Source organism: Bos indicus, chromosome X (assembly GCF_029378745.1).
Source record: "Bos indicus isolate NIAB-ARS_2022 breed Sahiwal x Tharparkar chromosome X, NIAB-ARS_B.indTharparkar_mat_pri_1.0, whole genome shotgun sequence".
In the NCBI taxonomy this organism is placed as follows: Eukaryota; Metazoa; Chordata; class Mammalia; order Artiodactyla; family Bovidae; genus Bos; species Bos indicus.
Genome location: NC_091789.1, coordinates 57,166,464 through 57,181,044, shown reverse-complemented (window position 1 = coordinate 57,181,044; position 14,581 = coordinate 57,166,464). Strand labels below are relative to the sequence as shown.

Sequence of the window (14,581 nt, the reverse complement as noted above, 5' to 3'; positions counted from 1 at the left end):
GCCAGACTTCCCTCTCCTTCACTATCTCCTTGAATTTGCTCAAAACCATGTTCACTCAGTCAGCGATGCCATTCAACCATCTTGTCCTCTCTCCTGTCCTCCTGTCCAACCTTCTCCTCCTGTCCTCTATCTTTGCCAGCATCAGAATCTTTTCCAGTGGGGTTGGCTCTTTGGATCACATGGCCCAAGTATTTGAGCTTCAGCATCAGTCCTTCCAGTGAATATTCAGGGTTGATTTCCATTAGGATCAACTGGTTTGGTTGTAGCATTATTGGATGATAATAAAATTGGCCATTTCCTATTTAACCTGTAGCTATCATTTTGACAGAGATTTTCAGTGAAGTACTAAGGCTAACGTTGAAATTTCAATGGCAACTCAATGAAATATGTAATGAATGCCCCCCTGTATTCATGACACTCAGCAGAATAAGAGATAGATTTGATAACCTTCTACAAGTTTAAACTTTAGTAGATGTGATACAGTGCTGCTGCTGCTGCTAAGTCGCTTCAGTCGTGTCCGACTCTGTGCGACCCCATAGACGGCAGCCCACCAGGCTCCCCCATCCCTGGGATTTTCCAGGCAAGAACACTGGAGTGGGGTGCCATTTCCTTCTCCAATGCATGAAAGTGAAAAGTGAAAGTGAAGTTGCTCGGTCGTGTCTGACTCTTGCGACCCAATGAACTGCAGCCCACCAGGCTCCTCCATCCATGGGATTTTCCAGGCAAGAGGCCTGGAGTGGGGTGCCATTGCCTTCTCCTTTGACTATGGAGCATTAGAGAGAAATTAGGGACGGATACATGGAAGAGGTGGCACTAAAGCTGCTGCTTCTTGAATACAGTTCATTCTCAACAGGCAGAGAATTAGAGATGGGAGGGACTGAAGAAGTCCACAATAAACGAATGGCATAAGAAAAACCGTAAATTATGGATAATAAAAGGTTATGTTGCACAATGGTGAATGGTTTGGTTCCACTAGATCATCATGTGAGCAGCAAGGTAGTGAGAAATAAGGCTGACTATGGTATATATACACAATGGAGTATTACTCAGCCATTAAAAAGAATACATTTGAATCAGTTCTAATGAGATGGATGAAACTGGAGCCTATTATACAGAGTGAAGTAAGCCAGAAAGAAAAACACCAATACAGTATACTAACGCATATATATGGAATTTAGAAAGATGGTAACAATAACCCTGTGTACGAGACTGCAAAAGAGACACCGATGTATAGATCAGTCTTATGGACTCTGTGGGAGAGGGAGAGGGTGGGGAGATTTGGGAGAATGGCATTGAAACATGTATAATATCATGTATGAAACGAGTCGCCAGTCCAGGTTCGATGCACGGTACTGGATGCTTAGGGCTGGTGCACTGGGACGACCCAGAGGGAGGGTAGGGGAGGGAGGAGGGAGGAGGGTTCAGGATGGGGAACGCGGGTATACCTGTGGCAGATTCATTTCTATATTTGGCAAAACTAATACAATATTGTAAAGTTTAAAAATAAAATAAAATTAAAAAAAAAAAAAGAAATAAGGCTGACTAGGTACGCCAATGCTAAATCTCAAAGGACCTCAGATTCTGACCAAAGAATCTGCTCCTGACTTTATAGCTAGTAGAGAGAGAATGAAGTTGTTTTAGACTAGTATCATCTAAGCTCTGAACCTCAGAGCAATAATAGATTTCTGGTATCAATAAAATAAAGTTTTCCAACTTAAATATATTACCTTGGAGAAATCACTGAAATATTTGGATGCTTGCTTTCTAGCATTTGTAATATAGGAAGAATCATCCACCTCACAAGATCATTTTGAACATTAAGCAAGATAAGGAAAGGGAAATGCATTTAACAAAGTATAAAACATGCACAATATAAATGTTAAAAATTCATAACAGAGTATGCTGTGGGTGCTCAGTCATGTTCAACTCTTTGGGATCACATGGACAGTAGCCTGCCGGACTTCTCTCTCCATGCAATTTCACAGGCAAGAATACTGCAGTGGGTTGCCACTTCTTCCTCCAATAACAAAATATAGTGACCTAGATAATTCTTATAGTGATACACAGCCAAGTAAGCCAGGACAAGGCAACCTATTCAGGAATACATAGTAACAGACTAAAACACAGAAGACTCTACAACACAGTCTTAATAATTTTTTTATAAAGGCATAATTTCATAAGGCAAACTGATAGGATAATCTATCTTATTTGAGTCCCTTGATATTTACACGATCTGGGTTCATAGTAACAGGTCACCCAGTTCAATCTACCAAATCTGATATTTGAATTCCCACCAAATACTTGGCCACATTATGTACAGTGGTGAAGAACTGTGTATGTGCAGAACACATTATGTAGTACAGGGGTATAGAACTTTCTAAGGTTACAGTACAAAGTACTGAATTTATTCAGTTCAGTTTCTCAGTCTTGGCCAACTGTTTGCGACCCCATGGACTGTAGCACGCCAGGCCTCCCTATCTATCAACTCCCAGAGTTTACTCAAACTCATGTCCATGTCAGAAAAGTCTTTGTGACTTGGTAACAGTGCATACCATTCAATCCACTCACTATGTATTCAACACTTTTAACTAACCAGTTAAAAGCTCTTCATGAAGATTACTTCTAATATGCAGAATATATTGGAGAGCAGAGCAAAGATAATGAGAGGTTTTTATAGTAGACCAGGTCAAGAATCTGGACTGGGAAAGAAGGAGGCAAAGGCAGGATGAGGGAGGGAAGAGAGGATGGAAACAGCAGGCCAGGTTACAGGAAGAGAGGGGGCAAAAGGAAGGGCCTGGGGATGGAGAGGAAAGGCGGAGGGAGGAGAGGGGACATAGGGCAAGGGGAGGGCCATGAGGGAGAAACTGAGCGGGCAATGGAGATGAAAAACATAGAGGAATCGAGGGAAGCGAGGAACGGGAGGGAGAACAGAGAGGAAGGAGATGAGAGGGGGCTAGATAAAGGGGAGGAGGACAGTGAGGCAGGGGTGGGGGATGCAGAGAACGGGGTGGGACAGAAAGACTGGCTGGGGGGTTCAAGAGGATGGGTTGGGGGAGTGGGAGACTCAACAGAAGGGGAAGGGGGGCCAAGTGGAAGAAGAAAGGGGGACCCAGTGGAAAGGGCAGGAGATGCAGAGAATGGGACAGGGACAGAGAGGAAGGAGCAGCCAGCGGACCAAGAGGAAGGGGCAGGAGTGAATGAAAGAGGTGGGGGGAACCAAGGGGAAAATGGGAACGGGAAAGGGGGACTGAGTGGAAGGGGAGAAGGGGTAGAGGGCAGAAGGGGAAGGGGGACTGATTGAAAAGGAAAAGGAGACCAAGTGGAAAGGACAAGGACCGGTGCGCAGAGAAGGGGATGGGAATGGAGAGAAAGGAACCAGAGAGAAAGAGTTTTGGGGACCGAACAGAATCGGGGGAGACAGAGCAGAAGGGGAGGGGGAACTGAATGGAAGGGAAGGGGTGAACTGAACTAAGGGGAGGGGGGTAACAGAGGGGAAGGGGGGACCAGGTGGAAGAGGAATGGGGGCCTCAGTGGAACGTGCCAGGGATGCAGAGATGGAGAGGAAAGACCAAGAGGAAGGGGTGGGGTGAGGAAACCGAGCAGAAGAGCAGATGGACCAGGGGTACAAAGTGGAAGGGGATGGGGAACCAAATGGAAGGGGAGGGGGATGGAGAGCAGGGGACACAGTGGAAGGGAAGAGGAGAACTAAGTGGAAGGGGCACGATGCAGAGAAGAGGACCTGAGAGAAAGGACTGAGGGGAAGGGGTGGGGGAAACTGAGCAAAAGGAGTGTACTGAGTGGAAGGGGAGTGGGGAATGGAGAGAGGAGGACAGAGCAGAAGGGGAGAGGGGAACTGAATGGAAGCAGAATGGGGGACTGACTGCAAGGGACTGGGTAACCAAAGGCAAGGGAGGAAGGACTGAAAGGGGAAGGGGGACCCCGAGTGGAAGGGGCGGCAGATGCAGAGAAGGGGATGGGGACAGAGAAAGGGTGGGGGGAATCAGTGGAAGGTGTTGGGGGGACCAATGGAAGGGGGTGGGTGTACTGAGCAGAAGGGGTGGGTGACAGAGAAAGGATCCCAGGGTAAGGGGTGGGGGATGCAGAGAAAGAGGAAGGGGACAGAGAGAAAGGACTGAGCAGAAGGGGTGGGGGGACCCAGTCGAAGGGGTTGGGGGGACCTAGCGTAAAGAGTGGGCGGTGCAGAGAGGAGGGGGACAAAGAAAAAGGACTGAGAGGAAGGGGTGGGGGGATTAAGTTGAAGGGCAAAGGGGGACTTATTGAAATGGGAAGGGGGATGCTGAGAAGGGGATGGAGACTGAGAGGAAGGGCAAGGGGACCAAGCCAAAGGGGTGGGGGAATGGAGAGGAAGGGGAGGGGTTCTGAGTGTAATGGTGGGAGGACGGAGAAGGGGTCCCAGGGGAAGGAGTGGGGGGTGCAGAGAAAGGGAGGGGAACAGAGAAAGGACTGAGAGGAAGGGGAGGGGGGCCATCAGAAGGGGAGGAAGAATGGAGAGGGAGCACTGAGTGGAAGGGAATGGGGGACCGATTGCAAGCCATGGGGGGAACCAAGGGGAAGGGGGGAATACTGAAAGGACAATGGGGACCTGGGGACCGGGCAGAAGTGGAAGGGATCGGGAGGAAGGGGAAGGAGGGACTGAGTGGAAAGTGTGAGGGGTATGCAAAGAAGGGGATGGGGACGGAGAGAAAGGACCGAGAGGAAGGGGTGGGAGATGCAGAGAATGGGATGAGGAAGGAGAGGAAGGGTGGGGGGATGGAGAGGAAGGGGCAGGAGGAACCAAGGGGAAGAGGGGCTGAGTGGAAAGGGTGGAAGATGCAGAAAAGGGGATGGGAACTGAGAGAAAGAGTAGGGGGACCAAGTGCAAGGGGGTGGGGGTGAACCGATGGAGGGGAAGAGGGCACAGAAGGGGAAGGAGGAACGGATTGAAATGGCAAGGGAGACAGAGTGGAAAGGATGACGGGGTGGGGTGCAGAGAAGGGGATGGGGATGAAGGGTGGCAGGATCAAGTCAAAGGGTGGGGGGACCGAGAGGAAGGGGAGGAGGACCGAGCAGGAGGGGCTGGGGACCAAGAGGAAGGGGAGGGAGAGTTGGGGGGAACAGCAGAAAGAGAGGGAGGATGGAGGGGCAACCAAGCAGAAAGGGAGGGGGCAACTGACCAGAAAGGAATAGGGGACCCACTGCAGGGGGAATGAGGGACTAATTGTAGGGGGTGGGGGAAATCAAGGGGAAGAGGAGGGGGCTCAGTGCGCAGATGCAGAGACTGGGATGGGGGCTGACAGCAAGGACCAGGAGGAAGGAGTGGGGAAACGGAGAGGAAGGGGTGGGAGGAACAGACCTGAAGGAGGGGTTACCGAGCAGGAGGGGAACCAAAGGGGAGAGGGGACTGAGGGCAAGGGGTGGGGGGAAGTGAGTGGAAGAGGGGAACAAGTGAAAGGGGAAGTGGAACCGAGTGGAAGAGGGGGAATGCAGGGGAAGTGGGACAGAGAGGAAGGGTGGGGGGACTGAGCTGAAGAGGAGTGGGGACCAGTTGGAAGGGGCTGGGAGAATCCAGTGGAAGAGGAGGGAGGGGCCTATTGAAATGGGAAGAGGGACCAAGTGGAAGGGGCAAGGGATACAGAGAAGGGGATGGGAGAGGTAGGGTGGAGGGACCCAGTGGAAGGGGAAAGTGGGAAGGATTGAAAGGGGAAGCGGGACCAAGTGGAAGCGGTGGGGGACGCAGAGAAGGGGATGGGTGGAGGGAAAGGGTAGGGGGACCCATCAGAATGGTGGGGGATGCAGAGAAAGGGGAAGGGGATGGAGAGAAAGGAAGGAGAGGAAGGGTTGGGGGGACAAAGAGGAAGGGGAGGGGGCACCGAGGGGAAAGGGTGGGGGATGCAGAGAAGAGGATGGTGATGGAAAAGAAGGGTGGAGGGACCTAGCCTAAGGGGAGGGAGGACAGAAGGGGGAACCAAGGGGAAGGGGAGGGGCACCGAGCAGAAGGGGAGGGATTCAGAAAGAAAGGACTGAGAGGAAGGGGCAGGGGTGGGGGGACCCAGAGGAAGGGCCGAGGAGTGGCTGTGAGGAAGAACAAGGGGAAGAGAGCAAGGACAGGGAAAAAGAAAAAGAATCTAGAGGACTTGAAAGGGAGAGGCAATAGTAATAGAAGAGAAAAGGTATTTCAGAGACAGAACTTGGGGCATATAACAAGATGCAAGAGGCAGGAATGGAAGGACACACAGGAGTCATAGATGACTGAGAATTAGTGTTTGAATACATTTTACATGCCAATAAAACACCCAGTAATGGAATAAAGGAAGTTAGATATAAAGTATGTTGGAACTCAGGAGAAAAGCCAAGGAACAGCTACATTAAGAGGTGAGATTTAAGAACAAGAAGGCAGGAAGGCAGCTAAAGCTGGGCTCCTTGGCACAGAGAATATGTGTTTAGGTTGATTGATCAAAGACTTGGAGCAATACCTGTGTCTGGGGACGCCCAAAAGAAACTGGCCCACGATGGACTCACTCTAGTGCCTCTGGTCTCAGTGAGAAGCAGTTCAAAGTGAACTAGCCCAAAAAGTCTGAATTCATTGCTGGCTTTGGCCAAATGGACCCATGAAGTACATCTTTTCATCAGGTCTTATATTGGCCAGGCATGTTTTACCCTGGAATCCCTTGACAATGACAGCTTAGAGTCTAAATTTCATAAGAAGCTTATTTTCAAGTCCTAGCTCAGGATAATTAAAGCACACATTGCACATTCAACATTTATCTTTCTCCACCAAGTTGGCTCTGAACACAGCTTCTTGGTGTAGGCTCAGGAGACAAACCTCAGGGGTTAAGAGTTGCGGGCTGCTAGCTATGACTAGAAACCAGCCCTGAGAAGCCCTGTTAGGCCACATCTTGAGATTGGGTGGTAATTTGCCTTACTTTTAGGTCTTATTACTAAACAGCTGAAATTTGGGATGTTTTTTATTTCTTCCATTTGGGTCACAGGGCATTTTCACCAAGGAGATTTATAGTACCTTTTCAAATGGAGAAGGCAACATGTGCATTCTTCTAACAGTTCTGGCTCCTATCAGTACTGCCACAGTCAAAGAAATATCCAAGTCCAAGGGAGAAAATGTAGTTTTTTTCTCCTTTAAGTTTCATCATATTACAGCAACCTGTCACAGAATCTACTCAAACCATTAAGTTGTACACAGGACTGACTCCCTTTCAGGAACAGATAGAAACATACAATTGTGTTTTACCAAAGTATGATCATTTCAACCATATTTTAATCCATTTCACTTTCTCAGCCTATCCTCTTCTCAAACAGCAAATGTTTTACCCTGAGCCATTTCAATGATTTATGCAAGCCAACTTAATTGATAAAGTGAAGTTTTTTTTTAAACAAAGCTGGAATAGTTTTTCTTTCTTATAAGGGTGAACTCTTTAGAGCCCCGGTTCCCAACCTCTGGGCCATGGACCACTTCTGCCAGATTAGTGACAATATTAGATTAGAAATCAAGTGTACAATAAATGTAATGAACTTGAATCATCCCAAAACCATCCCCCCCACCACCGCAGTCCGTGGAAAAACTGTCCTCCTTAAAACTGGTCCCTGGCACCAAAAAGGTTGGGGACCGCTGCTTTAGAGTATGACTTCTTAAAGCCAAATAAAACTTCAGCTCTTAGTACCTGCAGAGACGTATGTCAAGTGGGTAATTTGGGCTATTCCTCAGGTAGCCATGCCATCCATTACACCCTGCCAAGTAGCATATGCCTGTATGGATTCTATCACTAATTATTGGTAAACAAGGAAGTTCTACTCAATTAAAGAACAGTGTCCCAGGAAAGGAATAGGCAAATCAAGACTCAGACTCAATTTGGTCAGTAAATACTACAATCTAGAGGCACCCCTAAGTTCCCCATACCTGATTAGCACCTTTAGCCTCTGCATCCAGACATCCTGGCATTAGGAGTCTCATAGAAATGGAAAATGGTCCCATTGCTCAACTGGAGTTAAGACCACCCAGAAATTATTGAGGGCCACAGAGACCATACTGTAAAACCAGCTTAAGTCCCTAGCTATTCCACTCTGAAGGTCTGGTCTTGACCCATCAGACAGAAACACAAATGGCCATGGCTCACAGTCACCAGGACATCTTTGGTCACCATGTGCTCCTCCTTCCAACCAGCTGGAGCTAGACTGGGCAAACCAGGAACCTTTGGTGCCACAACATTTTACCTGGATTTAAATACTTTCTATTTAAACTATCTGCTTCAACTGCACGTGATTGCAGGCTATCTACCCCAAGGCAGCCCCCAAGTTGGACAGCTCACATGGTGAGCAGGTGGCTCAGAATCAGAGCCATTGCATCGGGTCCAGCCACAGCACAGCCCAGTCGGATAGCAGTGGCCCTCTAACAGGTTGTTCTGTGCAGGAGGAGTACAAAGGATGGAGTGGGCACAGGTAGGCACTTCCACTACAACCCTGGCTCAGGTATATCTGGAAATTTCACTCACCCTAGGCCCCAGGTTAGTTGCCTCATTCCTGTTTGGGGAAGCAAGTGATGCTGAGAAAAAAAAAAAAAAAATGCCTCCTGAGCCACAAGACCAGGCAGAAGCTGAAGACCCTGTTGGCAAGAAGCCCAGTAGCAAAGCATTCAATGAGAACCACTGCCCCTAACTCCTCAAGGAGAGACCATGCCGGGGTTGGCGGCATCAGTGGGGAAGTGGATCTCAGTCCTCCACACCTGTGCTGGACACTTAACTTCTTCCCTCCCAGGGGCCCGGTAACCAAGGCAGCCTTCCTGAGCAGCACAAAGCTGCTAAACCTGCAAGGCTTCAGGGAAAAGTCCTTCCCTTCCTCTCTTTCTCCTTCCTTGGGGGCCTGACCCCCAGCTGTGTGGCATGTTTAATAATCTATAATTTGGCTTCCCTGACCAGGAAAAGAAAGCCTTCTTGAAAGTCAACAGAAGATGAAACTGAATGAACTGGTGGGGGATAGATTATTCCTGAATAGACTCCCGCCAACACACACACACACACACACACACCCCAATCCCCCCCCCACCCACCCCCCCCAGAGTAGCTTTCAGCCAAGAGGTACTTTTCAAACACTCCAGCCCAGGCATAACTTATGTGGGAGGCACTGAGGAAACAAATATGTTTACTAACACCTCCTGCAAATTCCCTGGGTCATAGAGATGGGCCCCCCCCCATTCCCCCCCCCCCCCGCCCCGCGCCCCCACGCCTAGGCCTGGTCGGGGGGGGGGGATGGTGCAGGAACTAGGAGGAAACCCTGGAACAGAGAATTCTTATAACTGTACACTTCCTTTGCCAGATCACTCTGCTTAAGAATTTTTTTCTTAAACATCTGATACTGACAAATCAAGCTAGTTGCTCCAATGGCAGACCTAGGGTGGCAAGTCGGGTCACATGCAGTGGCTGTCCCTCCTCTCCCTCTCTGGGGTCCCTTTGCAAGGAGTTAGAAGTGCAGCTTAGCGCTTGTGGCTCCTTTCCCTCGTGCAATGGTTCAGAGAAGGTCACTCAACCCAACCCGAGAAACCAGCTCAAGGGGGAGCAGAGTTTCCTCTGGGACAGGAGACGTGGCGCCCCAGGATCTGAGCTGGGGTCCATTCAGGTTCTCAAGGCAGGCGGGCCTAGATGCCCTCTCTGCCCTCTGATCGCCAAAGCTCTCCTCTGTTTCGGGCTCGCTGGGAATCCCCAGGAGCGGGAATGTATTGCTGGGGAACACTTCACTGTTCCGCCCAGGAGCCACCTTCAGCCCCATCCCCTCGCCCATTGCTCTCCTGGCTTCTGGCACAACTGTGGGTAGAGTCAGAAAGAAGCACTCAGTAGGATAGTGCCTTCCAGGCTACAGAGCCCGTGCTCCAGCCGCAGAGACCACAAAGATACAGCAGGGGAAATGTAATGCACAGGCAGGCGAGCCAGCACCTGCAGGTGGGCTCCAGCTCCTCCTTGGCTAGGAGCCCCTGGCCCTGGGAGCTCTGGTCCCTAAACTTTCTCAGAAGGATAAATGAGGGAAAAGGAAACCGGCAAATGTTGCCTGACGCGGGGACCAGAGATGCAGGAGAGGCAGAGTCCCCGTTGGCCTCAGCCGGCCTGCTCTCTGAAGTCACCTGCACATTCTCCCCTGGCCCTCACCAGCTAACTGTCCGATTTTGAAAATGGGCATTACCTGTCTGAGTCTTGCAAAACAGCCGGGGCGTCCAGCGGGGCTCAAGCCTGCCGTTCCATGTCGGGGCGATCACAGTCCAGGATGAGATAGAGAACTAGGTTGCAGAGAGCCTGGGCTCAAGCTTCCCAGGCGTCAAGGGAGGCTGCCCGAACGCGAGGGGCCCGGAGGAGGCGTAGGGAAGACGGTTGCTTCCAGAGCAGCCAGACAGGGCAGCCCCGCCCGTTTTCTCCAACTCCCAGTCCTAGCCAAAGAGGATGCTAGAAAACTTCTCCGCGCCCAAGGAAGACTTCTAGAGTTCGGCAGCGCTTCTGTGGACTTTAGGGGGAGCTGACCAGGGAGAGGTTTAAAGAGGGCTCCTAAATCACTGAGCCGCTATGCTGGAAACCAGGTGCCTCCTCTTGGTTCCGTGGCCAGAGTCTCCTAAGTCTCCTGCCTCTCAGCCTCTTCCTTCTCCAAGACTTTGCTTCGGAGCAGCCTTACTCCAGCCCCACCTCGTCTTGGCCAAAGGGTGCACGGTGGGAAGCCGCCGCGTCGGCCCGTGGCCCCTACACCCCTCACGAGGCACGCTTGCCCCAGAGGTCCTATAAGCCCTGGCGGCAGTGCAGGCAGCAGGTATGAACTCTGCCTGCCCGCCTCTCTCCTGCCGGTTCGCGGCTCCAACCTTATCTGGGAACCTTCTCCAGCCAGTGCACAAAAGCCTATATTATCTCCCCTAGCTCCGAAGAAGGAGCGGTACTCGGGAAGTGCGCTCCAGGCTTGCCTCACATCCTGCCACCGCGGCTGCCGCCTCCAGAATTTGCCTAGAGCGGGGGTAGGAGGGCAGTGGAAATCACCTACAGCTGCGTCTCGGTCGCTAACAGTTTGGTGCCTCCGGGCTGACTGATTACACCGGGGAGGAGGAGGGGATTAGAGAGAATAGCTCCGGCGCGTCACGGAAAAGGGTTACTGCTGCTCCTCCTCCTCTTCCACACCCCTTTGGATTCCAATCCCGAGTTCCCCCATCCCCTGGTTAAAAAGAGAGAGAGAGAGAGAGAAAAGCACTTCCCTCTTACCTTTCCCGGGAGAAAGTGCGTCCCAGCAGCGCCGTCTAGCGTCTTTACCGGAGTACGCCAGCCTAAAGGGTTAGGCCGAGCGCGGAACCCAGTGAGTGAACGCAGGAAAAACCGCTAAGCAAAGTTTGTCAACTATCCTGATCCCCAGTTCCACCCGTTGAGCAGGTATCTAGTTCAGCCAGGAGTTCGCCTGGTTGGTTCCCCCCAGGCCAGACCCTAGTGTTATTAAAGATGCATGCCGCCTAATTGTATTCATAATGTGAGCTTCTGAGTACCAGAGAGGACTCCTCTTTTCCACACCTCCCACTTTAGAGATCCTTAAGTCTCTGGGTTCTCCAGACCCGCCGGGCAAACGGTTGGCAAGGAGGGCTGGGACCCCAGGATGGGCTCTGAGATAGAACCCGGGCACCAAAACCAGGCAGTGATTTTTTATGCCATGCGCCTGAGGCTTGCCAGAGGTGCTCCTGACTACGTGAGTCTTCAAGGTCATGAAACCCAGGAGGTCGTCTCTTTAAAAGTGATGGGAGAGAGGGGCAAGGACTCAGGAACTAACAGGGTTTGAAATGCAACAGATAAAGAGACCCGTCTCCATGCCAGGTATCTCCCAGAGCGTTCTGCTCCGCTCACTGGCACCTTGCTGATTAACACACTTAACAGGATTGCTCATTTAACGGGTCAGCTAAGCGCTATGCTCCAGCATTTGCTGCTGCGCTAGGCTCCTATTAATTTGTCTTTCTCTAAGCTCTCTCCAGCTGTTCTCCTGAGGCTACTCCATCGCTCTGCATTAGCTGCGGAGAGTGACGCGAGCGAGAGAGCCAAAGACTGAGACAGAGACCGGAATCGACAGCTAGCAACAGAGCGTTCTGTGCGCGCGGCGAGCCGTGCGGACCCACACCTTGCTTCAGCTTCCGTGACTATTTGGCCTCGATCCACTATCCCCTGGACTTTTAAGGCCGAGACTGTGCACAACTAAAGTTACCGTCCCTGTCTCACTTCTCATGACAAGTTTATTAATTCTTTTTTCCCATTGACCATCTCATAAAATTTGGCAGAACCCCACCCTGGAAAATTATTTCTGCAATTGGTTAGGTCCGGGGATCGAGAGAGGTCAGGTGTGGAAGAAAAGGTCCTTTTGGCAGGAACCAAGTTATCCTCCCAGGTGTTTGGTGTTTATAGGCGCAGGGTGGTGGGGGGAGGGCTGTATTTTGAAACAGCGGAAAGATCTTAGAATTTCTGCTTCTGTTGTCCTCTTTTCAGATACAAGCTCAGTCTTCCGATGGGGACTAGAGAGCCAGTTTTCCCTTGCTCTTTGCTATAGAGCTCATATAAACGTCCTTCTGCCTGAGTGCCTGCCCTGAGCAATCCGGATCACCACTTCCAGCCATCCAGCTGCACCTGCATTAATGTTATTCCAGCTCAACGTAAAGTGCTTCCAAAAAGCTGGGAACTGCAGCAACTCAGGGTGGAAGAACACTGCGTCTTCACATCTCACCTGCCTAATGCCTCCACTCTTGCCTTTAGCATAGCCCAAGCCCTCATGCCCTGGGCCCTAGCTGAGCAGCTAGGCTGTCTATAGGTGAGGCCAACTGGCCAAACCAGGAGAGCTCTCATTTACATATGAAGGTGTTAAGGAGCCAGCAGCCAGGACAAAGGGAGCTAACCCAGGGTAGCAGCCAATAATAAATATCCCTAAGCAATTTGTCAAGTAAACAAGAGATTTTAAAGAAATAACAAGAAACAAACAAACCAAAAATCACCTAGAAAGCACTGTTCCTGTGGAGCCCTTTTATCATCTTTTATGTCCAATTCCACCTAACTTCACTCTAACACTCAGTGCCTTTTTGTATCCAAGTTCTATGTCTCCTGCCCTATCAAAACTCACTCTCCCATGTACCTACCACTCTTTCAGTACTCTTCCTGCTGATGACAATGTGTCGGTGTTCCAGTCTGATAAATACCTAACTAGTCTAGCTAACCTTACTCCCCTGGGTAATATCATCCTTCACCAGAGGCTTTGAGAAGATTTTCCAAATTTGAGGAATTCAGGCACTATGGCAGATTTTCTTTAGATGGAGGAAGGGCTCTTGGTACCCATTAAAGAGGGCTGCTGTTTGGCCTATTCAGCAGTTCTGGCTTATGGTTAAATGAAGTTATTGCAATAGAGTCAAGGAATATAGGAATAAGGAGATCAAACAGGAACAAAATGCCAAGAAGATGGGGAAGGAACCACTGACTTCTCAAAAATAATGTCTGGGACCTTGCTCCTCAAAGTGATATCCATAACCAGCAGCATTGGGGCATCACCTGGGAGCTTGCTAGAATTGCAGAATCTTAGAACCCAGCCCTGGAGAAGGCAATGGCACCCCACTCCAGTACTCTTGCCTGGAAAATCCCATGGACAGAGGAGCCTGGTGGGCTGCAGTCCATGAGGTCGCTAAGAGTCAGACATGACTGAGCGACTTCACTTTCACTTTTCACTTTCATGCATTAGAGAAGGAAATGGCAACCCACTCCAGTGTTCTTGCCTGGAGAATCCCAGGGACAGAGGAGCCTGGTAGGAGGCTGTCTATGGGGCTGTCTACAGAGTCGGACACAACTGAAGCGACTTAGCCGCAGCAGCAGACCCCAGCCCCAGAACTACTGAATTAGAAACTTCACAAGTTTCTTAACAAGAAACTTAACAAGATCCTCAGGTGACCGTAAACACATACTAACAATTGAAAAGCATTTTAAAGAAAACCTTTCAACTCTGCCTCGTCCAGGAGAGGAAAAGGACAGTTAGTGTAATCACCTAAGGATCTAAAAATAGGGTCTGGCACCACCATTGTCAGATGATAAACACCACAGAACAAGGCCAGAAATGAGGCCCAATATATATCAAGTTATAGTTAGCAGCTCTACCTACAGACAGCCTGTTTGCAAAACTGTCCTTAGTTACATGAAGAAATAGATGAGAATGTGTCATAGCTTAAAATAATTCTATCACTACCACTGAACAAACAGATCGATTCCCATGTTCCACTAGAGGAGGGTCAGTATCATCTATTAAGAACAGGACTTTACACAGTTCAGCAAATTATGGGTACTCAATATATGCTCGCCGATTAATGGTGAGAAGAGCTAATAACCATTTAGTGAAGCCAAAAGTATTTATGAAATTAAAAATTGTGATAAGTAGCTTTGCAAAAAAAATAACCAAAAAAATATGCTGAATTGAAATATATCTCTTCCAATGGCAAATTTCAAAGCTACCTATTAGGATAATACAGTGAGACTAGAGAACAAATAGTTATTGAGTGTCTGCTCACTTACCAGGTGTCCTACATACTTGATCTTATTTCATCCAT

General features: G+C 49.7%; 1 protein-coding gene across 1 annotated transcript in view; it reads right to left on the bottom strand.

Moving 5' to 3' along the window:
* IL1RAPL2 (interleukin 1 receptor accessory protein like 2) overlaps positions 1-11,228 on the bottom strand; it is a 1,181,612-nt gene extending 1,170,384 nt beyond the window's left edge. The window contains exon 1 of the mRNA XM_070785442.1: positions 10,183-11,228. The gene's annotated coding sequence lies outside the window, so the exon portion shown is untranslated. The remainder of the gene's footprint in view (positions 1-10,182) is intronic.
* Between the last annotated feature and the right edge of the window lie 3,353 nt (positions 11,229-14,581).